Source organism: Dendrobates tinctorius, unplaced genomic scaffold (genome assembly GCF_039654945.1).
Source record: "Dendrobates tinctorius isolate UK_male_01 unplaced genomic scaffold, ASM3965494v1 ptg000181l, whole genome shotgun sequence".
Taxonomy (NCBI): domain Eukaryota; kingdom Metazoa; phylum Chordata; class Amphibia; order Anura; family Dendrobatidae; genus Dendrobates; species Dendrobates tinctorius.
This window is the reverse complement of record NW_027361848.1, coordinates 4,817,032-4,843,735: the sequence shown is the minus strand read 5'-3', so window position 1 is coordinate 4,843,735 and position 26,704 is coordinate 4,817,032.

Sequence of the window (26,704 nt, the reverse complement as noted above, 5' to 3'; positions counted from 1 at the left end):
ATTACAAGATGAGGGAATGTTATAATAATTGTAATAAAGTCCTTTCTTTTATGTATAGGTATGTGTGTGTGTGTGTGTGTGTGTGTATATATCTGTATGTATATATATATATATATATATATATATATATATATATATATATATATATATATATATGTATATATACATATATGTATATGTATTGTAAGGTAGTGCTGTTATTCAAGTAGGGGATACTCGCTTACCAGCCACAAAATCAGATCCGGCACAAGTTTTCCATAAACAATCATAATCCATGCTGTTTATTTAGCATCATAAACCCACCGCAGCAACATAAAACTTCATAACGTCAGCATAGCGTCCATGACAGAGTTCAGCTCTGTAATCCCTGGAAACGCTGACGTGGGTGAGATAATTGAGGCTGAAGAGTCTGTGTATGCCTACCCTGTGTGACCACTTCATCATGCTGCAGACATCCATTCCCTCCAGGGAATCATCAGGCACGTGCAGCCATTCAACCCAGCATTCACGTGCTGTCAGGAAAGGAGACATCTCCCAGCGGGACCTTCCACAACGGACCAACCGGGTCCCAGCATTCACCCATGTGCCCTACCCTGGCCACCTTATATGGTCCGCAGCCACGCCCACCGGGTCACATGGCTATGACCTCATCACAGGTCCTTGAACCATTCTCACACTCTTTACAATATTGTTCTTAACCACACCCCTGGGTGGATTTGTAGGTAACTAGTTCCGCCCGTCTCCCCAGCTACCTGGAGACTTCTCCTGGACACATTGAAACAGCACCTCAGCAGTATCACTGCTGATCAACACACACATAAGTCTCCATCTCAAGGCCACCCACCTTGAGATACACAACCGTCATTCAGTATTCTGCCATTCATCCTCTCTCCTAGGACATCCAAACACCACCCCCCTAGCGGACACAGTGGTCACTACACCACAGTATGTATATACAGTGTGTGTGTGTATATATATATATATATATATATATGCATAATTGCATATATGACATTTAAGTTTCTTGACTTAGAAACTCTATTCAGCTGATGTATTGTGAAGACATGGGTATAACTTTTGTGAATGCTTAGTTGGCTTACCTAGTCTAACGTACAAATAAAGGTGACATCCCTTTCTCTTCTCTGGTAACGTAGATAAGAATTGATGACATTTAAGCATATTCCAACATATGTACTATTTTGCAAACTTTGTATTAACTTCTGTTGTTCTATTTAAACTCAAAGAATCTGTATTGGGGCAGACAGGTGACTGCTCACATCTGGTGCAGCTGTCATTCTCTCTCCATGCCGACATGATCAATAAAGAACAAATCATCTTACTTATTCAGGTCTGGACGATTTCTAATTGGAAGACTAAAACTTCACTGTCATTTGGTGCATTGGCTGGGAAATACAATATCTTTCCCTCACCGGTGAGTACTATAAACCGTGCACGGGGGAGTCTGGAACTCCTTAAGTAAGTCCTCTGCTTAACATTAGGCATCAACAGAGGCATTATCAGTTATCGCGGACTGAGGGGAAGTGATGGATTTCGTATAGTCTGGGAATCGTCTGTATCTGAATACAGGTAAGAACATTTAATAATTTTCATTATATTCGGTAACCTTGTTAATCCAGTATTAATGTTATTCTAAGAATTGATTTGGGGCCTGTGATTGTGAACATTTTCAATTGGAGTTTGTAGACTCCTGTAAGTTGGAAGTTGTTTACATGCAATTGGGGTTGTAAAACTCCTGTACGTTGCGAAGCTCCATAGATGTGATTGGGGTTTGTTAGTTCCTGTAAAATATTTCATAGAATTGGTACAAAGCCAGTGTGAGAAGGCTACTGTGGAATAAAAAACTCCGTGTGCACGTTAAATTTATCTAGAGGGAGAGACTAGTTTTATGTTACATATTAGACTCCTTGAATGATCTTTTGAGTGAATGTATAAGGATTAAAATATAAATTCCTTAGTGTATAAGGGAGTCCAGTTAGGTGTCGTTGACAGTCATGTGTGGGACTGGAGACAAATCATAGGTTATTATAGTGGTATAAAACACCTAGGTACATGCCACCTGAACCCCAAATAGAGAATATTTCATGTTGTATTGTTATAGGTTTTTCTTTTAATAACACAGAGTGACTGAAACCTCCTTGTTTAAAAAGTGGACACAAAGTCAGATTTGTGACGGTCAAATGGGTCCTTGATGATCACTGAGGAGTTAGTAGAGTCCGCACCGGTGGTGCTCTGAATACTTAATTTTAAAGGGAACCTGTCACCCCCCCCCGGGTGTTTTTCAGTTAAAGAGCCACCTTCAGCAGCACTAAGGCTGCATTCTGTGAAGGTGGCTCTTCTTCTGACCCCCAGTAATGCCAAAATATTGACTTTTATAATTAGCTCCTCATACCTGTAATGTGTCCCACAGGTACAGTATGTTGTGTCCCCCAGTATCAGCAGCCAACCATCCGTCAATGATGCATGCCCGAGGCCTCGGCGTCGCCCATGATCTGTCCATCATGATGCCCCGTGCGTCGCTGCCTCCTCTTGATTTGAATCCCGGCGCCTGCACTGTAACAAGTGTTCTCGGGCATGCGCAGTGCGCGCTGCCCGAGAACTGACATCAGGCTATTGCGCCTGCGCATTGTGGAGGCCCCAGATCCCGTCCCGCAGTGTGTTATGATGTATTCACACTTCTCCGTACAACTCCCATACATGGCTTCGCTCCGTACACCCTGTACACACGTGGCTCTGCTCCGTACACCTTGTACACACATAGCTTCGCTCCATACACCTCACACACAAGCAGCTCTGCTCTGTACACCTTGTACACACATGGCTCTGCTCCACACACCTTGCACACGTGGCTCTGCTCCGTACACCTCGTACACACATGGCTCTGCTCCGTACACCTCGCACACACGGCTCAGCTACATCCACCCTGTAAAACCCCCCCCTGACCCCACACAAACTTATTCATCCAGCACCATGACAACCAGCACAGCAGAGTCCTGCACACACTGAGGGCTGTGCCACAGGACCTGTGTTGAGGTCACAGGAGGGGAGGAGTCAGGGGTCACATGACTCCTTCCCTCCTGTGACCTCATCAATTACAAGGCTCTGCACGCTACTGCAACACCAGCATGTGGAGGCTAAATTATAGGTGCTGCGGGTAGCAGAGGGCATAATGCCGCCCCCTGAGCCACAGGCTCAACTCGCCTCATTATAGGTGCGCCCCTGGGCATAGTCCCCACACAGCCCAGCAGAGTCCCCGCACAGCCTGGTACAGTTCCCGCACAGCCCAGCACAGTCCCGCACAGGCCAGCACAGTCCCACACAGCCCGGCATAGTCCCCACACAGTACCTGCAAAGCCCAGCACAGTCCCACACAGACCGGCATAGTCCCCGCACAGTACCTGCACAGCAAAGCACAGGCCAGCACAGTCCCACACAGCCTGGCATAGTCCCCACACAGTAGCTGCAAACGCCAGCACAGTCCCGCACAGCCCGGCATAGTCCCCGCACAGTACCTGCACAGCAAAGCACAGTCCCGCACAGGCCAGCACAGTCCCACACAGCCTGGCATAGTCCCCAAACAGTACCTGCAAACGCCTGCACAGTCCTGCACGGCCCGGCACAGTCTTCGCACAATCCCGCACAGCCCGGCACAGTCTTCTCACAGGCCAGCACAGTCCCGCACAGCCCGGCACAGTCTTCGCACAGGCCAGCACAGTCCCGTACAGCTCTGCACAGTCTTCTCACAGGCCAGCACAGTCCGGCACCGTCCCGCACAGCCCGGCACAGTCTTCTCACAGGCCCCGCCCAGCCCAGCACACACAAACAGACCATTTCTCCAATTTCCCATAGACTTACATTGGACTCGCTACTCGTTATGAGTACCCGAGTATTAGGAGGTACTCGTAACGAGTACAGCAAGACCGAATACTTCACTACTCGCTCATCCCTAGTGAGGATTATTTAGTTCCTGAGTATTAGTAACAGTAAATGAATTGTTGCTATTGGTTTCTTATCTTCTTGTTGACATATGAATTTCACTGATATTTTTCAGTCTTCTTACAAGTGGGTAGAAATTCATTGTGCTCCAGGATTTATATTGTTTATAGTCTTCATCTTGTTATGTGTCTTTTTATGTTTAAGAATTTCATGTATGTGACTGTGGCGCCCCCAGGAGTATGGTCGCCACAGTGGCATTACCTTCCTCCTAGGGAGTGTGATGTCATGCTTGGAAGCAATGAAGGATCTCTCTATCAGGTAAATCAGCACACAGCACAGTTCCCACTCCAGGCCAGCAGAGGGAGCTCTGAACCAAACTGGGGGAGGAGCTGCTCTCTGGGGCCAGGAAAGGGAAGTTAGGGGAGTTCGTGTGGAGGTGAAGTGTGTGGACGTGGAAAAGAGGAGCTGGAGGATTGAGCAGAATTCAGGCTCACTTCTAGCTGTAAGCGCATGGTTCGGAGTCCGGTATCCGAGGTTGTATGGATGCTGATGGTCCTGCAGCAGAAACCAGAGGAACGAGAAGCTGTAAATGCTCAGTTCCCAACTAAGTGTTAGAGACAGCGGAACGCACTAATAAATAAATAATAAGTGCATTCGCCGCCCGGGGTCCACCGTGCAGTAGGTGTTACACCGCTGCTAGATAATGGCAGACGCACATTATGGCGGTATATTGCACACGGGTTGAACGACACCCGGTGTGCACTGAGCGTACTCTGTTATCTCCACAGAGATGCTTAGAACTTAAACGTAAATACTGAGCCTGTTGGACTCACAGGTCTCAGAGAACTGCACGCACGGTAAATAGTCACAGGAGCTGAATGCAAGGCAGAGGGTCAGGGTCTGTCTAGACCTACCGTGTGTGTGCGGCGTCGCTACCGCGGATGCCCACAGATGCTGCTGATTGCAGTGCGGCGACTGACTCAGCTGCTATACGTCAGTGCCCAGAGGAGGCGCACTGTTGGAGGCTAGATAGGTGAAGATATGCACTGTGGCCTGTATCATGCCACTGACTGGCGCTGACTCTAATACTAAGTCCCTATCCACACATGTAATATCAGAGGGAGGGGTGTCTTAATGAGTCATTCGCAGGCATATGCATCCATCATCATTCACACAGGTAGCAAGTAGAGTCTATACAAGCACATGGCCGAGCGGCCATGCGGGCCTTTTATAGCCGTGCGCTTCCGGGACCTTCCAGATCTCTGAGATGAACCAATCAGATCAGAAGGACCTGAGCACGTGACTCCCGATCTCCACTGGGAGATCGTCTCATGAGCATGCCCAGTAGCGCGGCAAGAGGACTTAGCCTCTGGAGTGGTTGGCTGCAGAGCAGGCTGCGCTACTATTGCTGGTCCAGAGGTGGCAGCAACAACCAGACCCAGAGAACTGGTCTGAGCAGGGTGTCTGGATTGCCGAGATTGCTGTGCAGGTCCCTGAGAGGTTGGAGGGGAATGGGAGACCGCTGTCTGCATGGCTCTGTATTCCTGCTGTGCAGCTGCAGGAACCCGACACCTAACACTAAGTCTCGGAGGCACAGCAGTAATGTGTGTGAGCCAGAAAAAGGAGGCTACGGCTGCCTGCCATACGAGGGGAGTTCTAAAAGAGAGCAAGCAAGGGGAACTTCAGTGTAACTCAGAACTGCAAGTGCCTCAGATAAGCGCTAGAAAGGAGACTACACAACCCATCTGCATAGAGAGATTCCTAAGTTGTTTCCAGACTGATTAACTCCTGTTCCATCTGTAATCTGGATCCTGGACTGCACTTATAAAGCAAAGTAAAGGTAAAGGAAACTGCCCCCTGTTGTGTCATTGCCTTCTTCCTGCAACCCCTTCAGCACTACTACATCTCTGTGCCTAACACTACACCCTCTTCCTCAACATCTATTACTACTGCCCTGGGACTACAGCTCTACCTGGGGAGCTATCACATCTTTGCTGCCTTATACAATCTGTCCCAGAGGATCTGCACTGCAGCATCGGCTTAACCCCTTCATTGCCAAGCACCACAGGTGGTGTCACGTATCATCTACCTATAAACTTTATTCAGCCACGTTTCACCCCTTTTGCATGGATGCCCAGGGCCACGGACCGGGTCACCGCCACCGTGACACATTCCTCTGAGACACCGGCCCGGTACCGAGTAACCCCACTGCCCCTGGGGACGATCCATGACCTTATCCCATAGCTATATTTTAAGGTCTTGTCCTCATTGTCAGGCAGGATTGTTATTGACCATTTTATATGAAGGCTGGAAAGTTGTTGTACCAAGAGGGTATCCCTTGAATGAAACTGGATATAGTCCTTTTTCATCAGGTACGCAGAGACAACAGTCTTCAGATTAAATGTGCATTATGTCCTTATTGCTTATAAAGTTATAGGCCTAACTCTCACACCAAATAAAGAGTAAAAATTGTACATCCCTAAAAATAGGCCATTTAGGTGTCTCTAATCTTGAACAACAAGGAGAAGGCACCACTCAAAGCAAACAGTCTTGAGGTGGTGAGACAAGCTGTGAACATGAGAAATGTTTTGGAATGTGGTTGTCTGTGGTGTTATGATAAGAAGGGACAACTAGAAGGTAATATTGAGCATATGCATAAAATAGACCCTATATGAGTGAAGTATCCTGACAGATGGCATAACAGGGTTGTATTTGATGGTAAGCTTACTTTGATAAAATGTGAAAATTTGGTACAAGACATGGAAAAGTGTAATGATAGGAAAAATTTAAAATTGGCTAAAGTAGAAATTCATTTATAAAACACTTCACTTCCAGAAATAATCCTACTCGTGTGAAGCCATGAGGTCACTTTTCTTGTTGATTCAGGACCACTGGAACCTTAGTACATCCAGAAGAGATACCCATTATTGGACTGTCTGCAGCCTTCATAGTGGTAGGTAAGGAGCACATGGTAAGGCACACAGAGAACCATTGTCTATGCCTGTGGAGATACGGGACCCCGACACAGGTAAAAGTGCAATTGCACAAATTATATTATCAACTGTGTGGGAGGGATTTGATGCAAGGCCTGAGCCTGAGAATAATTCCTACTGCTGCAGGACTATAGGTAAAATTAAATGGCTGAGACAATGGTGCTCCAAGGGTATGGGGAATTCAGATATTATTACAGTCTAGATCTAATAACTGCAGGACCATCCTCAATTACTGAGTCCTTATTCAAGGAAGCAAGAGATAAAGGTACACAATGTAATTTTTCACACACTAGAAGAACTACACTGTACCATGTACTACAGGTATTTTAGAGGTCCTGATGTAACCTATGAAAATTTTCCTGCTCGAGATTGTTCTTGGACACGCTATACTGGGATTAGAAAGGGAACTTTGTCATCAGTTGTAAACTGTCAGAACAAATTTTTTTGATTGTTTTATAGAGGTACCGTGCCACATGTTTCCCTCTCCAGATGTAAATGTAGATCATGGAATTTCCTTGGTGATTTTGTTGAAGAGTGTTGGGAAAGTAAACAATGAAAGAATTTGGGTGATGGCTCATCTTACAATGCCAGAGTGAGGCATAATCACAAGTACTAAAGTAGAACACCATTTCTAAACCCAGTGTCCACCTGCAGCAAGGGAGGAGAACGAGTGAGAAATGTTGATCCTCTGCCAGAATTATAGGAAGAATTGACCACATACCCAGAATCTTTGTGGTCCACATGACCTATAGATCTGGGATTGATAAAAGGGGTGATTATACCCTGTCCCAGCTCACTTTGTAACACAACCTTGTTTCCAGTCAGGTAGGCACCCCCATCTGTTAGATGGCTCTTGGTGCAGGACCTTCAGGCTGTAAACAATGCTGTGATTCCAAGAGCTCCCACAGTACCAGACCCCCATACTCTGCTAAATGGCTGGAGGCCGGAAAATAAGGGCCCCGTCACACATAGCGACTCACCAGCGATCCCGACAACAATATGAACTTGTCAGGATCGCTGGTGTGTCGCTACATGATCGCTGGTGAGCTGCCAAACAGGCAGCTTCACCAGCGATCAGGTCAGCGACACGCAGGTAACAAGCGACGCACGTCGCTTAGTTACGCACTGTGTACCTTAGTTAGCAGCACACTGGTGCAGGGAGCTGGTAAGCAAGGTAAACATGGGGTTTCTAAGCGGCACGCAGCACTTAGAAACCCGATGTGTACCTTGGTTACCAGCTCCCTGCACCAGGGCGCTGGTAACTAAGGTACACATCGGGTTTCTAAGTGCTGCGTGATGCTTAGAAACCCGATGTTTACCTTGGTTACCAGCTCCAGCTCGCTGATCCCAGGTCTCCCGCCTGCAACACGCAGCGATGCGTGCTGGCCAGCGGGAGACCAGCAGTCAAAAAATGTCCTGGCCATTCCAGGACGATCAGCGATACCCTGCAGGGGGGGCGGTCGCTGGTAAGTGTCACACACAGTGCTGGTGAGATCGCTGTTGCGTCACAACTTGTGACTCAGCAGCAATCTCGCTAGCGAGATTGCTGTGTGTGACGGGGGCTTAAGGTCTTTACAGTGATAGCTATCAATAATGTCTTCTTCAGCATCCTGGTACATCCAGATAGCCAGTTTTGGTTTGCATTCACATATAAGGGGAAAAGGTATACATTCACCAGAATCCCACAAGGGTACTGTGAATTACCTATTATTTTTTCTCAGGTAATGTCGGCTAACCTAGCTCAATATGAGTCACCAGAAGGTAACCAGATACTCTTATATGTGGATGACATGCTAGTGGCATTAAAAGTTGAAAAAAAAAGGTAACAAAAGCGGTGATCGTCAAAGATAGCCTACTGTATATGTATAAACTGCCCATTAACCTCCTAAGATATGCCACAGTATTGAGTCAGTAACATAGTAACATAGTTATTAAGGTTGAAGGGAGACTTTAAGTCCAGCTAGTTCAACCCATATCCTATCCTAACTTGCCCTAACATGTTGATCCAGAGGAAGGCAAAAAAAACCCATGTGGCAACAGTAAGCTTCACATTGGGGCATAAGCCATGTCTCAACAGGAGGAATGGTAGTGTTAGGGACGGCGGAACGCACTAAATATAAATAATAGGAAGTGCGTTCGCCGCCCAGGGTCCACCGTGCAGTAGGTATAACAACTGCTGCTGAGTAATGGCAGACTAGCTATATGACCTTATACTGCGCTCGGGTTAAACGTCACCCGAGGTGCGCAGAGCGGACTCTGTTAAACTCACAGAGGCGCTTTAGTATGAATAAAGCATAAACCCCGAGCCTGTTAGCTTCACAGGTCTCATCTGGCATGCACACACGGTATATGGTCACAGGACACGGCCCAAGGCGTGCGGCGTCGCTACCACGGATGCAAGTAATTGCTGCTAATTGCAGCGCGGCGGTAACTGCTGCCGCTGTACGACAGTGCTGTGAGGCATCACACTATCGGACGCTAGTGTAGCGGTGCGGTAAGCACTGTGGCATATGGTTTGCCACTGACTGGCGCTGACTATAACTCTAGTTCCCTATCCACATGTGTAATATCAGAGGGAAGGGGTTTCAAATGAGTCACCAGAATCATACATCTGTCACCATTCACACATCTAGGAAGTATAGCCTATACGAGCAGCCATGCGGGCCTTTTATAGCCATGCGCTTCCGGGACCTTCCAGACCTCTGAGATGGGCCAATCGGATTAAGACAAGGACCTGAACACGTGACCCCCGATCTCCACTGGGAGATCGTCTCGTGGGCATGCCCAGTAGCACGGCGAGAGGACTTAGCCTCTGGAGTGGTTTCCTGCAAAGCAGGCTGCGCTACCATTGCTGGTCCAGAGGTGGCAGCAACATCCAGACCCGGAGTGCTGGTCTGAGCAGGGCGCCTGGATCGCCGAGATTGCTGTGCAGGTGCCTGAGCGGTCGGAGAGGAATGGGAGACCGCTGGATGTATGGTGTATGGGTCTGGATTCCTGCTGTGCAGCTGCAGGAATCCGACGCCTAACAGGTAGAGATCATATCTTGTGTATTTACAATATATGGCTTTACTATTAAATTTTTTTGTGTAACCTACATTACTTGTGCAAAAAGTAATTCCTAAGGGAACCTGAGACTAAAGAGAGGACAATTTCCTAATTTCCTCACCCTGAATACTTATTCCAACACATTTGTATGGATTTTATTGAACTGAACAAGTGTGAGGGAAAAAGTACTGGCTTGTTATTATAGATGCTTTCAGCAGGTAGATTGACATTTTTCCAGCTGTCCACCCTGATGCATTAATGGTAATGAAGCCCCTTTTAAAGGAAATCATACCCATATTTGGGGTTCCAGAAAAAATATATAGTGACAAATGTCCACACTTTGTAAACCAAGTAATATCATTATTAGCTAAAACATTGTCAACTGAATTAAAAAAAAACACTGTGCCTATCATCCTCAGTCCACTGGACTGGTCGAGAGACACAATGGAATCTTGAAAAATAAGTTGAGAAAAGTCATGCAGGAAACACAAAAAATTTGGTTGTATTGTCTCCCATTGGTTGTATGGGGTAACACGCATTTAACAAAGCATCGCATTAGCTAAGCATAAAGCAAAAGCAGTTATTCCATGGCAAAATCTAACACGCATCTCTATTCTCTTCATACAGGTAATTATTTCATTCAATTCCTGCACTGACGATCCATCTTTCATGTGTTCACTCTATTCTACGTCAGCAAGCATTTTATATTGGTAATCATTTCATTCAACTCCTGCACTGACGATCCATCCTGCATGTGTTCACTCTACACTGTGTGCAGCATTATTAGGCAAATAAGTATTTTGATCACATCATCCTTTTTATACATGTTGTCCTACTGCAAGCTGTATAGGCTTGAAAGCCAACTGCCAATTATGTAAATCAGGTGATTTGCATCTCTGTAATGAGGAGGGGTGTGGTCTAATGACATCAAAACCCTATATAAGGTGTGCTTAATTATTAGGCAACTTCGCTTCCTTTGGCAAAATTGGTCTGAAGAAAGATTTGACTGACTCTGAAAAGTCAAAAATTGTGAGATGTCTTGCAGAGGGATGCAGCAGTCTTGATATTGCCAAACTTTTGAAGCGTGATCACCGAACAATCAAGCGTTTCATGGCAAATAGCCAACAGGGTCGCAAGAAGCGTGTTGATAAAAGAGGCGCAAAATAACTCCATGAATTGAGGAAAATCAAGCATCAAGCTGCCAAGATGCCATTTGCCACCAGTTTTGCCATATTTTAGAGCTGCAACGTTACTGGAGTATCAAAAAGCACAAGGTGTGCCATACTCAGGGACATGGCCAAGGTAAGGAAGGCTGAAAAATGACCACCTTTGAACAAGAAACATAAGATAAAGCGTCAAGACTGGGCCAATAAATATCTTAAGACTGATTTTTCTAAGGTTTTATGGACTGATGAAATGAGAGTGACTCTTGATGGGCCAGATGGATGGGCCTGAGGCTGGATCAGTAAAGGGCAGAGAACTCCACTCTGACTCAGACGCCAGCAAGGTGGAGGTGGGGTACTGGTATGGGCTGGTATCATCAAAGATGAACTTGTGGGACCTTTTCGGGTTGAGGATGGAGTGAAGCTCAACTCTCAGACCTACTGCCAGTTTCTGGAAGACACCTTCTTCAAGCAGTGGTACAGGAAGAAGTCGGTATCATTCAAGAAAAACATGATTTTCATGCAGGACAATGCTCCATCACATGCATCCTAATACTCCACAGCGTGGCTGGCCAGTAAAGGTCTAAAAGAAGAAAAAATAATGACATGGCCCCCTTGTTCACCAGATCTGAACCCCATAGAGAACCTGTGGTCCCTCATAAAATGTGAGATCTACAAGGGGGGAAAACAGTACACCTCTCGGAACATAGTCTGGGAGGCTGTGGTGGCTGCTGCACGCAATGTTGATCATAAACAGATCAAGCAACTGACAGAATCTATGGATGGAAGGCTTTTGAGTGTCATCGTAAAGAAAGGTGGCTATATTGGGCACTGAGTTTTTTTTGACTCTCAGAAATGTTTACTTCTAAATTTTGTGTTGCTCTATTGGTTTACCTGGTGAAAATAAACAAGTGAGATGGGTATATATTTGGTTTTTATTAAGTTGCCTAATAATTCTGCACAGTAATAGTTACCTGAAAAAACAGATATCCTCCTAAGATAGCCAAATCTAAAAAAAAAACCCACTCCAACTTCCAAAAATATTAAGCTTTGATATTTAGGAGTCTTTTGGGTTGATTGAGAACATAGTTATTCAATAATAAAAAGAATCCTCTCAAATACAACTTGCCTAATAATTCTGCACGCAGTGTATTCTATGTCAGCATGCATTTTGTACTGGAAATCATTTCATTCAACTCCTTTGCTGTAATTCATCTGTTACATTGTTCTCAGTACTTACTGTTGTATATCCATGGGTGGGGGTTACTGTAGATGTTGTTATGGGAGAGGTGCTATAGCATAGAGCTGGAATCAAGACTAGCGTCTTTGATCATCTATTCCACACCAGGATGTGTTGAGCAGCTGTTGCTAATTTATATCAAACCGCTCCCAAAATCCCTCTCTCTTGTCCCTGTATTGGCAAAAAAAGGGAGAAAAAGACTAGGCTAATGATGGTATGCACATCCCAATAGACAATAAAAAACCTTTATTTCATATTGGATACAATAAGCCAAAAACATTTAAAATACAGACAAAATACAGACAAAGAACCAATGACCCAGACACCCCCAAAAAACAGGTAATATGAACCTAAGATGTGGCCCATATTGGACTATTCATAGCCACCCATAAGCAGGCACATATCATTCAATTCTATATAACAAGACAGCCATGTACATTGCAGGCACACGTGTGGTGTAGCACGCATTCAGCAAAGCATCACATTAGCTAAGCATCAAGCAAAAGCAGTTATTCCATGGCAGAATCTAACACGCATCTCTATTCTCTTCATACAGGTAATTATTTCATTCAACTACTGCACTGATGATCCAGCTTGCATGTGTTCCCTCTATGTCAGCAAGCATTTTGTACTGGTAATCATTTCATTCAACTCCTTTGCTATAATTCATCTGTTACGTTGTTCTCAGTACTTACTGTTGTATATCCATGGGTGGGGGTTACTGTAGATGTTTTCATGGAGAGGTGCTATAGCATAGAGCTGGAATCAAGACTAGTGTCTTTGATCATCTATTCCACACCAGGATGTGTTGAGCAGCTGTTGCTAATTTATATCAAACAGCTCCCAAAATCCCTCTATCTTGTCCCTGTATTGGGGCCTATAAATTTAGAAACATTCTAAGTGGTGCACCTATGTGTGGGGTAGCACGCATTCAGCAAAGAATCGCATTAGCTAAGCATCAAGTAAAAGCAAATATTTCATGGAAGTTAGTCAGGGCAGGAGTCAGGTAAATCACACTTTGTATTCCATTTTATCCATGTGCTTTATTTCTGTCTTCCTGTGTTCCCTTGCCATCCACGTTCACCTCCCCATCCCCTTTCCATCATGACTCATACACATCAGCCCCTCTATACTTCCCTCTCCCATGTACAGCTCCCATGCACTTTTCACCTTCATTAAAAATCTCAGCCCATCTTGCCCATACACATCTCAGAAAAAACTTCTAACTATTCCAATAACTACTTGCTCTTTATCTTCTTACTCCTACTGATTTTGGGTGACATCTCCCCCAACTCTGGTCCACCATCCCCCAACCTCAACCCCTACCCTACTTCATATCGAAACCACACTAATCTTATTAATATTACTTGCAATCCCTCATCTCCCTCTTTCAATTGTGCCCTCTGGAATCCACGGTCTGTATGTAACAAGCTTCCTTTCCTGCACAATTACTTTCTGAACAACTCTTTGAATCTGTTGGCCCTCACTGAAACCTGGATCCAGGATTCTGACATTGTCTCCCCTGTTACCATTTCCCATGGTGGCTTACAAATCTCCCTTTCCCCGAGACCCACAAACAGTCTTGGTGGTGGAGTCGGCATACTCCTCTCCCCACAATGCACTTTCCAGATCATCTCCCCCAGTTCCATCATTCTAATTCCCTTCTTTTGAGGTCCACATCATCAGGCTCTTCCGTCCCCTTTTCCTCAGAGTAGCGGTCATATACCGGCCCCCAGCCTCACCCACCCACTTCCTTGACCACTTCTGGGTCTGGCAGCCGCACTTCATGTCCTCAGAACTCCCAACCCTTATCCTGGGAGACTTCAACATCCCCATTAACAGCTCCACTTCCACATCTGCATCCCAGATTCTCACTAACCACTTCTCTTGGCCTCTAACAGCTCTCAACCTCTGAGATACACAAAGATGGTAACACCCTTGACCTGGTCTTTGGCTCTGTTCAATCTCCTACCTAAATAACTCACCGCTTCCCCTCTCTGACCACAATATTCTGTCCTTCATGCTCACAAATCCTCGCCCACCTCAGCACACTCCTATCTACGACACATTCAGAAATCTACAAGCCATTAACACTCATACACTTTCAGACTCCCTACACTCATCACTGTCCCCAGTCTCCTTTTTCCAGTCCTGATCTGGCTGTTTATCACTACAATGACACTCTCAGAAGCACCCTCGACCAAGTAGCACCCCTCACCCTCAGAAACTTCAAACACAGAGTATAACAGCCCTGGCTCACATCATAAACTCGACTTCTCAAGCAATGCTGTAGGAGTGCTGAACGTTTATGGAAGAAAACCGGCACACCAGAAGACTTCATCCACTTCAGATTTATGTTAAGAACCTATAACTCTGTCCTTCACCTCGACAAACAGACCTACTTCACCACCCTGATCTCCTCACTATCCAACAACCCCAAACTTTTTGACACCTTTCACTCCCTCCTCAGGCCAAAAGCACAAGCCCCTATCACAGACATTTGTGCTGATGACCTGGCCTCCCACTTTATAGAGAAAATAGATAACATCGTCAGGAAATCCGCTCCCAACCACTAAATGCTGTGACTCCCATCCCTCCATGCATTTCCCCTGGCTCACTCTCCACATTTGATCCCATCACAGAAGAAGAAGTCTTCAGGCTCCTCTCTTCTTATCGTCCGACTACTATACATGCACTACCCACCCCATTCCCTCACATCTCCTCCAGTCTCTCTCTTCAGTCATCACAACTCACCTAACTATAATCTTTAATCTCTCCCTCTCCTCAGGCATTTTCCCATCAACCTTCAAACACTCTATCGTTACTCCATTATTAAAGAAACCTGCTCTCAAACCATCCCGCACAAACAACTACAAACCAGTCTCCAATCTCCCCTTCATCTCTAAACTCTTTGAGCGCATAGTCTACTCCCACTGTATCTGCCTCACCCATTACCTATCCACTCACTCCCTCCTAGACCCTTCACAGTCCAGCTTCCGCCCCTACATTCTGCTCATTCTTCTCGACCTTTCTGCAGCTTTTGACCCTGTTGACCACCGTCTCCAACTCTCTAGGCTCAAGTCACTAGGCATTAAGGACACTGCTCTCTTCTGGTTCCGTTTCTATCTTTCTGACCACTCCTTCAGTGTTTTTTTCGCTGGCTGCACTTCATCTCCTATTCCTCTCGCTGTTGGGGTACCTCAGGGCTTAGTCCTTGGCCCCATTCTCTTCACTTTCTACACGGCCCCAATTGGACAGAGCATCAGCAGATTTGGCTTTCAGTACCATCTTTATGCTGATGACACACAACTATACACGTCATCCCGACCTTTAACCCCGCTGTACTACAGAACACCAGTGACTGTCTGTCCGCAGTCTCCAACATCTTGTCCGCTCTCTATCTGAAACTCAACCTCTCCAAAACTGAACTTCTACTGCTCCCGCCATCCACTAACGTCTCTAAATCTGACATTTCCCTCTCCATGGGTGGCATCCATAATAACACCCTGGCAGCAGGCGCGATGTGTTGGTATAATGTTTGACACCAATCTCTCCTTCACATCCCATATATAATCTCTTGCCCGCTCTTGACGCTTACACCTAAAGAACATCCCTAGAATCCGCCCTTTTCTCACCATGGAAACAACAAAAACCCTCACTGTCGCTTTGATCCACTCCCGCCTGGACTACTGCAACGTTCTAATAATTGGCCTCCATGTTACTCGACTTTCCTCTCTCCAGTCCATTCTTAATGCAGCAACCAGGGTCATCCAACTGGCTAATCGATACTCATACGCGTCCGCTCTTCGCCCATCGTTACATTGGCTGCCCATTTATTATAGGATCCAATTCAAAGTACTTGTTCTCACCCACAAAGCTCTCCACAGTGCAGCACCCCCTACATCTCCTCCCTCATTTCTGTCTATCGGCCTAACCTACCGCTGCGCACTGCAAACGACTTTTGATTAACCTCTGCACTAATCCATATCTCCCACTCGACTCCAAGACTTCTCCCGCGCTGTGCCATTCCTCTGGAATGCTCTACCCCAAGAAATTAGGACTAGCCATAATTTGCATAGTTTTAGGCGCTCCCTCAAAACACATTTGTTCAGAGCGGCTTATCACTTTCACTAATCAAAGTCATTTTATGTGTGTGTGTGTGTGTGTGGCCCATACACCATCTCTGTCTATCCCCCACTCCCTTAAGATTGCTGAACCATCATTGTAAATACACACCTGTACTTTGTATCTCCCCCACCTCATTGTAGATTGTAAGCTCTTACGAGCAGGGTTGTCTAATTTTGCTTTAATTATTGTATTGTTAATGTTACTTATGACTTGTGTTTTGAAACTGTTAAACTGTAAAGCTCTATGGAATATGTTGGCGCTATATAAATAAAGAAAATTATTGGTTGTACTAAACATGCACAGTATGTCACACCAACATCTGTAAGGTTGACGCCCTCTGAAATCATATACAGGAGACCTTTTCCATTACCTCAGCTGAAACACTTTAAAAGTATAGATGAGGAAGTTGATTGTACATTAGCAGAATATATGGCTAAGATATTAACTCCTACTCCTAATTTTGTTACAGGAAACCCACTAACAAAACCTGAGATTGTGAAACCGGCAGACTGGGTCCTGGTGAAGGTGATAAAGAAGAAACACTGACACCATCCTAAGTGGGAAGGTCCTTACCAAGTCCTGTTGACTACTCCTACTGCGGTCAAGATTCCTGGATCCATTTCTCACACTGTAAACTTGTCAGACAGGTAGGAACAGAGTAGGATCTGACTTGACTGTCAAAGTCCAGCTACAAAGGGAGGTTTTCCAAAAGGGAAAACTTGTCTCGAACTAGTGAAAAATCCCATTCATTCACCTACCTGGCAGAGTGGTCAGATCTAGAATGTGTACATCAGGGTTAGGGCCCCGTTACATTTAGCGATGCCGACAACGATACGACCCGGTCAGGATCGCTGGTGCATCGCTAAATTGTCGCTAGTGAGCTGCCAAACAGGCAGATCTCACCAGCGATGCAGCAGTGGTCGTTACTTATCTGTCAGACGTGGGGATGATGACTTCCTCCGCCCGCGTCCACGCGTCGCTCGTCGGCGCCAGCAGGAAGCCGCCGGCGAGAAATGGCCCAGGATGTTCTCGCGCGATCAGCGATAGCCAGCGGGGGAGCCGGTCGGAGGTAAGTGTCACATGTAGCGATATCGCTAGCAATATCGCTGCTGCGTCACAAAATCGGTTACACTTTAGTGATATTGCTAGCAATATCGCTATGTGTGAAGCCCCCTTTAGTCACATGTATATTCTTCGTGACCATGGTGATGGGAGATTGGAAAGTAACTGACCCAGCAGGAGAGGAAAGTCCAGGGTGGTAGAATGGTTTCAGATTTAAGGCTGTATGCACACGATGCAGATTTGCAGCGGTTCCGCAGCGGATTTTACCGCACAGAAAGGTTGCATATCCGCATTGTGATGTACAGTAGCCTTAAAATCAATGTTAAAAAAAAAAAACACTGTGCAGACGCTGCGGATTTTTCCGCTCGGTTTTCCTGCGGTACAAAATCCACAGCACGTTACTTCTTTTGTGCGGTTTTCCATCTCCCCTGTCACCAAATCCGCAGGGCGAAAACTGCGATGGAAAACCGCACAAAAACCGCATGAAAACCGCATGAAAAATGGACGAAATCCGCAGGAAAAATGCAGGTCATTTGACCTGCGGATTTCTTCCATTCTGCGCGGAAAAATCCGCAGGGCCAAAAAGTACGTCTGCACTCAGCCTAAGACCTTCAATTTTACTTTTGATATCAGGCTGGAGGTTACCATGTTATTGGATTTCTGTCTGTTGTATAAAGGATGCAGAAATAGGGAACAAGCTATCACACTAGCATTGTCTGATAAGTATGTTTGTTTTATAAGCTCTAATAGCAGAGGGGAATGAATGTGTGTGACTGGAGTAAAGCAGCATGGATAACTGTGGCCCGAGACTATAGGTGTAAGCTTTATGGCTACACAGATTTAAAAGCCAGAGTCTCCATTAGGAAACAGGAGACCTCCCCTTGCACAAATAAGGATAATTGTAACCAGCTACTGATAAATTTAAAAACCCTAAGATGAGGGATCAAAGGTTATAGAAGCTGATGTATCAGGAACAGACCCAATAGGACATTTCTACATAGAATTCAGAATAATACCAAACCAAGACCCAAGGAAGGTATGTCAGAAAGAACCATAACAGAGTCCGTAGGGCCCATAGTTAGATTGTCTAACCTAACTTATGAAGATAAACTAACTCTAGAGAGAGGCTGTGAGGAGAAGAATGAATTGCTAGAATGACTAACCCCTTCCTGACATCAGACGTACTATCCCGTCCATGGGACCCGGGCCCCTATGCCCATGGACGGGATAGTGCGTCTACCGCGATCAGCGGCGCCCACGTGGTGAGCGCCGCTGATCGCGGCCGGGTGTCAGCTGATTATCACAGCTGACACCCGGCACAATGTGTCAGGGGCGGTCACGGACCGCCCCCGACACGTTAACCCCTTAAACACCGCGATCAAACATGATCGCGGTGTATCGGGAGTTAAAGGGAAGCATCGGCAGGGAGGGGGCTCCCTCCGCGCTTCCCTGAGCCCCCCACGGCAGCGCAATGTGCAGCGCTGCTGCCGGGGGCGCTGCACAAGATGGCGACGGGGGCCTTCGGGGGCCTGCAGGAAGCTGGCTTCCTCAGTGCCTGCAAAGCGCAGGCATGAGGAAGCCTTGTGCACTGCCTGTGACAGATCGCTGATCTGTCATAGTGATCTGTGATGTGACAGACCAGCGATCTGTCACAGAACAGTGATGTCCCACCTGGGACTATTTAATAAAGTAAAAAAAAATGAAAAAAAAAAAGTGTTAAAATAATTTAAAAAAAAAAAATCGCCAAATAAATTACAAAAAAAAAAAAAAAAAAAATCCCCAAATAAATCCATTTTTTGAAAATAAAAAAAAAAAGAATAAAAGTACACATATTAGGTATCGCCGCGTCCGTAACGACCCGCCCTATAAAACTGTCCCATTAGTTAACCCCTTTAGCGAACCCCTTAAAAAATAAAAATAAAAAACGAAGCAAAAAATAATGATTTATTATCATACCGCCAAACAAAAAGTGTAATAACGCGCGATCAAAAAGACGCATATAAATATCCATGGTAACGCTGAAAACGTCATCTTGTCCCACAAAAAACGAGCTGCCACACAGCATCATCAGCGAAAAAATAAAAAAGTTATAGCTCGCAGAATAAAGCGATGCAAAAATAATTATTTTTTATAAAAAATAGTTTTCATTGCATAAAACCGACAAAACATAAAAAAACGACCTAAATGAGGTATCGCTGTAACCGTACTGACCCGAAGAATAAAACCGCTTTATCAATTTTACCGCATGCGGAACGGTGTAAACGCACCCCCCAAAAGAAATTCATGAAACGCTGGTTTTTGTTCATTCTGCGTCCCAAAAATCGGAATAAAAAGCGATCAAAAAATGTCACGTGCCTGAAAATGGTACCAATAAAAACGTCAACTCGTCCCGCAAAAAATAAGACCTCACATGACTCGGTGGGTCAAAATACGGAAAAATTATAGCTCTCAATATGTGGTGATGCAAGAACTATTTTTACAATAAAAAGCGTCTTTTAGCGTGCGACAGCCGCCAAACATAAAAACCGCCATAAATAGTAAATCAAACCCCCCGTTATCACCCCCTTAGTTAGGGAAAAATAATAAAATAAAAAAAATGTATTTATTTCCATTTTTCCATTGGGCTAGGGTTAGGGCTAGGGTTAGGGCTAGGGTTAGGGCTGAGATTAGGGTTAGGGGTGTGTTGGGGTTCGGGTTGGAGTTAGAATTGGGGGTTTCCACTGTTTGGGCACATCAGGGGCTCTCCAAATGCAACATGGCGTCAGATTTCAATTCCAGCCAATTCTGAGTTGAAAAAGTCAAATGGTGCTCCTTCCCTTCCAAGCTCTGACATGCGCCCAAACAGTGTTTTACCCGCACATGTAGGGTATCGGCCTACTCAGGACAAATTGCAAAACAATTTTTGGGGTCCAATTTCTCCCGTTACCCTTAGGAAAATAAAAAATTGGGGGCAAAAATATCATTTTTGTGGAAAAAAATGATTTTTTTATTTTCACGTCCGAGCGTTATAAACTTCTGTGAAGCACTTGGGGGTTCAAAGTGCTCACCACACATCTAGATAAGTTCCGTGGGGGGTCTAGTGTCCAAAATGGGGTCACTTGTGGGAAGTTTCAATAGTTTAGGTACATCAGGGGCTCTCCAAACGCACATGACACCCGCAGACCATTCCATCAAAGTCTGCATTCCAAAACGTCACTGCTTGCCTTCCGAGCCCCGACGTGTGTCCATACAGTAGTTTTCTCCCACATATGGGGTGTCAGCGTAGTCATGACAAATTGGACAACAACTTTTGGGGTCCAATTACCCTTGGGAAAATGAAAAAATTGGGGACTAATTGATCATGTTTGTGGAAAAAATACGATTTTTTTTATTTTCATGCCCGGGCATTATAAACTTCTGTGAAGCCCTTGGGGGTTCAAAGTGCTCACCACACATCTAGATAAGTTCCTTAGGGAGTCTCGTTTCCAAAATGGGGTCATTTGTGGGGGGTTTCCACTGTTTAGGTACATTAGGGGCTCTCCAAAGGCAATATGACACCCGCAGAACATTCCCTCAAAGTCTGCATTCCAAAACGTCACTACTTCCCTTCCGAGCCCCGACGTGTGTCCATACAGTAGTTTTCTCCCACATATGGGGCGTCAACGTACTCAGGACAAATTGGACAACAACTTTTGGGGTTCAATTTCTCCTGTTACCCTTGGGAAAATAAAAAAATTGGGGACTAATTGATCATGTTTGTGGAAAAAATATGATTTTTTTTATTTTCATGCCCGGGCATTATAAACTTCTGTGAAGCCCTTGGGGGTTCAAAGTGCTCACCTCACATCTAGATAAGTTCCTTAGGGGGTCTAGTTTTCAAAATGGGGTCATTTGTGGGGGGTTTACACTGTTTAGGTACATTAGGGGCTCTCCAAAGGCAACATAACACCCGCAGACCATTCCATCAAAGTCTGCATTCCAAAACGTCACTACTTCCCTTCCGAGCCCCAACGTGTGCCCATACAGTAGTTTTCTCCCACATATGGTGTATCAGCATACTCAAGACAAATTGGACAACAACTTTTGGGGTCCAATTTCTCCTGTTACCCTTGGGAAAATAAAAAAAATGGTGACTAAAAGATCATGTTTGTGGAAAAAATACGAATTTTTTATTTTCACGCCCGGGCGTTATAAACTTCTGTGAAGCACTGGGGGGTTCAAAGTGCTCACCACACATCTAGATAAGTTCCTTGGGGGGTCTAGTTTATAAAATGGTGTCATTTGTGGGGGTTTCCACTGTTTTGGTACATCAGGGGTTTTCCAATCGCGACATGGTGTCCGATCTCAATTCCAGCCAAAAACGTCAAATGGTGCTGCTTCCCTTCCGAGCTCTGCCATGCGCCCAAATAGTGGTTTACCCCCACATGTGGGGTATCAGCGTACTCAGGACAAATTGCACAATAACTTTTAGGGTCCTGTTACCCTTGGAAAAATAAGAATTGAGGGTGAAACGATCATTTTTTTGGAAAAAATATGATTTTTTAATTATACGGCTTTATGTTATAAACTTCTGTAAAGCCCTTGGGGGTTCAAAGTTCTCACCACACATCTAGATAAGTTCCTTAGGGGGTCTAGTTTCCAAAATGGTGTCATTTGTGGGGGTTTTCCACTGTTTTGGTACATCAGGGGTTTTCCAATCGCGACATGGTGTCCGATCTCAATTCCAGCCAAAAACGTCAAATGGCGCTGCTTCCCTTCCGAGCTCTGCCATGCGCCCAAATAGTGGTTTACCCCCACATGTGGGGTATCAGCATACTCAGGACAAATTGCACAATAACTTTTAGGGTCCTGTTACCCTTGGAAAAATAAGAATTGAGGGTGAAACAATCATTTTTGTGGAAAAAATATGATTTTTTAATTGTATGACTTTATGTTATAAACTTCTGTGAAGCCCTTGGTGGTTCAAAGTTCTCACCACACATCTAGATAAGTTCCTTAGGGGGTCTAGTTTCCAAAATGGTGTCATTTGTGGGGGGTTTCCACTGTTTTGGTACATCAGGGGTTTTCCAATCGCGACATGATGTCCGATCTCAATTCCAGCCAAAAACGTCAAATGGCGCTGCTTCCCTTCCGAGCTCTGCCATGCCCCAAATAGTGGTTTACCCCCACATGTGGGGTATCAGCGTACTCAGGACAAATTGCACAATAACTTTTAGGGTCCTGTTGCCCTTGGGAAAATAAAAATTGGGGTGAAAAGATCATTTTTGTGGAAAAAATATGATTTTTTAATTGTACCGCTGTACGTTATAAACTTCTGTAAAGCCCTTGTGGGTTCAAAGTTCTCACCACATATCTAGATAAGTTCCTTGGGGGGTCTAGTTTCCAAAATGGGGTCACTTGTAGGGGGTTTCCACTGTTTAGGTACATCAGGGACTCTCCAAACGTGACATGGCGTCCGATCTGAATTCCAGACAATTTTGCATTGAAAAAGTCAAACGGAGCTCCTTCCATTCTGAGCTCTGCCATGCGCCGAAACAGTCGTTCCCCCCCACATATCAGGTATCAGCGTACTCAGGACAAATTGCACAATAACTTTTGCAGTCCAATTTCTCCTGTTACCCTTGGTAAATAAAAAAGATTGAACCTGAAGTATTTTTTTTGTGAAAAAAAGTTAGATGTTCATTTTTTTTTTAAATATTCAAAAAAATTCCTGTGACGCACCTAAAGGGTTAATAAACTTCTTGAATGTGGTTTTGAGCACCTTAAGGGGTGCAGTTTTTAGAATGGTGTCACTTTTGGGTATTTTCTATCATATAGACCCCTCAAAGTGGCTTCAAATGTGATGTGGTCCGTAAAAACAAAATGGTGTTGTAAAAATGAGAAATCGCTGGTCAACTTTTAACCCTTATAACTTCCTAACAAAAAAAAATTTTGGTTCCAAAATTGCGCTGATGTAAAGTAAACATGTGGGAAATGTTAGTTATCAAGTTTTTTGTGTGCCATATCTCTGTGATTTAAGGGCATAAAAATTCAAAGTTGGAAAATTGCGAAATTTTCAAAATTTTCGCCAAATTTTCCATTTTTCTCACAAATAAACGCAAGTTATTTGAATGAAATTTGACCACTAACATGAAGTACGATATGTCACGAGAAAACATTGTCAGAATCACTGGGATCCATGGAAGCGTTCCAGAGTTATGATCTCATAAAGGTACAGTGGTCAGAATTGTAAAAATTGGCCCGGTCATGAGCGTGCAAACCACCCTTGGGGATGAAGGGGTTAATATACTGCAAAAAGCTCAAAAAATTAAGTTACCGTATATACTCGTGTATAAGCCGAGATTTTCAGAACATTTTTGTTGGCTTATACACGCATTGTCACAGGTGTTCGGCGAGGGAGGGGGAGCGGCAGGAGCTACTGGCTGTCACATCATACTCACCCACTCCGCGCGATCGCTGCAAGTTCTCCCTTCATCTCTGTTGTCGGCGAGGCAGCTTCTCCCTGTGTTCAGTGGTCATGTGGTATCGCTCATTAAAGTAATGAATATGTGAATATGCACGAGTCTCCACTCCCATAGGCATGGAGCACATATTCATTACTTTAATGAGCGGTACCACGTGACCGATGACCACAGGAAGAAGCTGCATCATTCGGACAACAGAAAGATGCAGGGAGGACTTTCAGTGACCGCGCCAGGAGTGAGTGAGTATAATAGGGGAGCCGAGCCAAGCCACGCATATAACTGGGGGAGGACGGAGGAGCCATGCGTACAACAGGGGGAGGATGGAGGTGCCATGCATACAGCAGGGGGAGGACAGATATGCCATGCATACAACAGGGAGAGGACGGAGGCGCATTGCATACAACAGGGGGAGGACAGAGACGTTATGCATGCAACAGGGGGAGGAATGAGGTGCCATGCATACAACGGGGAGGACAGAGATGCCATGCATACAACAGGGGGAGGACGGAGGAGCCATGCATACAACAGGGGGAGGATGGAGGAGACATGCATACAACAGGGGGAGCCACACATACCAGGACAGGGATGAGGGGACAATGCATACCTGGCTTATACTCGAGTCAATAAGCTTACCCAGTTTTCTGTGGCAAAATTAGGTGCCTCGGCTTATACTTGGGTCGGCTTATTCTCGAGTATATACGGTATATAGTAAAACTTATGTCCCCTCAGAAAGGGATGGAAAACGTAAAACGTTATCACTTTAATTTCCCCCACTTGAGAAACCAGATATCCCACCACAGGTGATTGCTTATCCTGGTAACTATAGTTGTTTCAGTCTTCCAGGGCATGGGCACAACTTCGGTGAGTTCCAAGATGAGTCTTGTAGAGATTGGATCCTTGTCTCCCACAACGCCAACTACTTAGCCATGTGGTCAGACCAGACTACCCTGAGAGCGGAAATGTGGTGGTTATGCGGTGATAAAAGGATAAGAGCCAGATTACTACATGGTTCCTGAGGGGATTGTGCGGTGGTCCAGCTAATCATGCCGTTCTACCTGTTGTCAACGGGATATGGCCAAAGGTCCATAGTCTGAAGAGACAGAAGTGTGAAACATATGACATTGGAGTTCCCAGGGGAATGCCCCATGAGTACAAGGCTAGGAACCAGGTAGCAGCCGGATGGGAATCCATAATTTGGTGGGTGATTCTAAAAAAAAGAATGTAGATTAGATAAACTACTTACTGTATACTATAACCAGCAGAGATTTGTTAATTTTACCTGAGAGGCATTTAAAGTGATAGCTGAGCAATTAGGACCAACTTCTCCCATGGCTTGCAAGAATAGGATGGTATCAGACAAGCTCTTAGCAGAAAAGGGAGGTGTATACAGTATAAAATGTTTGGAGGATTTTGTTGCACATTTATCCCTAATAATGCAGATCCTGATGGGAGTATCTCCAAAGCTCTTGATGGACTGACTGCCCTGTCTAATGAAATATCTGAAAACTCTGGATATGATGACATATTTATTTCCTGCACTGAAGGATGATTTGGGAAATGGTCCGTGTTACTCACTTCTGCTCTTATATCTCTTACCATCGTGGCCAGTGTGCTGATCGTTTGTGGATACTGTGCTATTACATGCATTAGAGGATTTGTTCAAAGACTAATTGACTCTGCCATAACAAAAACTATGTATCAAGAAGGAATGGAGACTTTGAAATCCAATGAAGAAATGGAAATTTTAGGATTCAATGATAAATATTCTGAACATAATACTTTGTCTCGAGATTATATGATTACAAGATCTTCTGTGAAATCTGTCAAAAGAAATCTGTCCCCGATGTGTACAGATTAATGATTTTATTACAAGATGAGGGAATGTTATAATAATTGTAATAAAGTCCTTTCTTTTATGTATATGTGTTGTGAGCTCATTTTCTCGTTCACCTTTGATGTCCGATGAACTCCCACTGCTGGTGAAAGGAGGTGGTGAAACTGATTTGGATGGGAGAAACCTGTCATCTGAACAGGTGGATTGCGATTGGACATCCGGAATCTCTGAGTGGATATAAGGCTGCCGACACCCTGTAAGGTTGCTGGTGATTTCTCTGCTCTGAGCTCTGGCCTCCAGTTCAGTTCCTGTCTTCTGAAAGCTAAGTTTTGCACTGTTATTGTTCCATGAGATTTTGTCTGATTTGCTTAGTTTTGTGTTCAGCCAGCCCCGGTTGGGGCTTTGCTGAATTTCCATTTTGTCCCTGATCGGTTAAATCTCTTTTGCTCTGTCTTCAGAATATATCGGAGTGCTGATATAGGGATTTTGAAGTCTAGTGACTTCAGGGCCGTTTTTCTTATCAGACGTGTTGGGACATTTTTGGTAGGGTTTTTGCGGATTGCAGCTAGCATCTTTTCTGTCCTTTCCTATCTAGTTAGTTGGGCCCCATCGTTTGCTCTGCCTGTCTTTCTGTCTGTGTTTGTGTTTTCATCTGTTTTCACCGACAATACATGTTGGGGGCTGTCTATTGCTTTGGGGTCTGCTCTGGGGCAGTTTAGATTTCCCCTTTCTTTCTTTAGGCTTATTTAGCTCTCTGGCTGTGACGAGGTGTCTAGGATCACCGTAGGAACACTCCACGGCTACTGTTAGTTGTGTGAATAGGATCAGGGGTCTGCAATCCG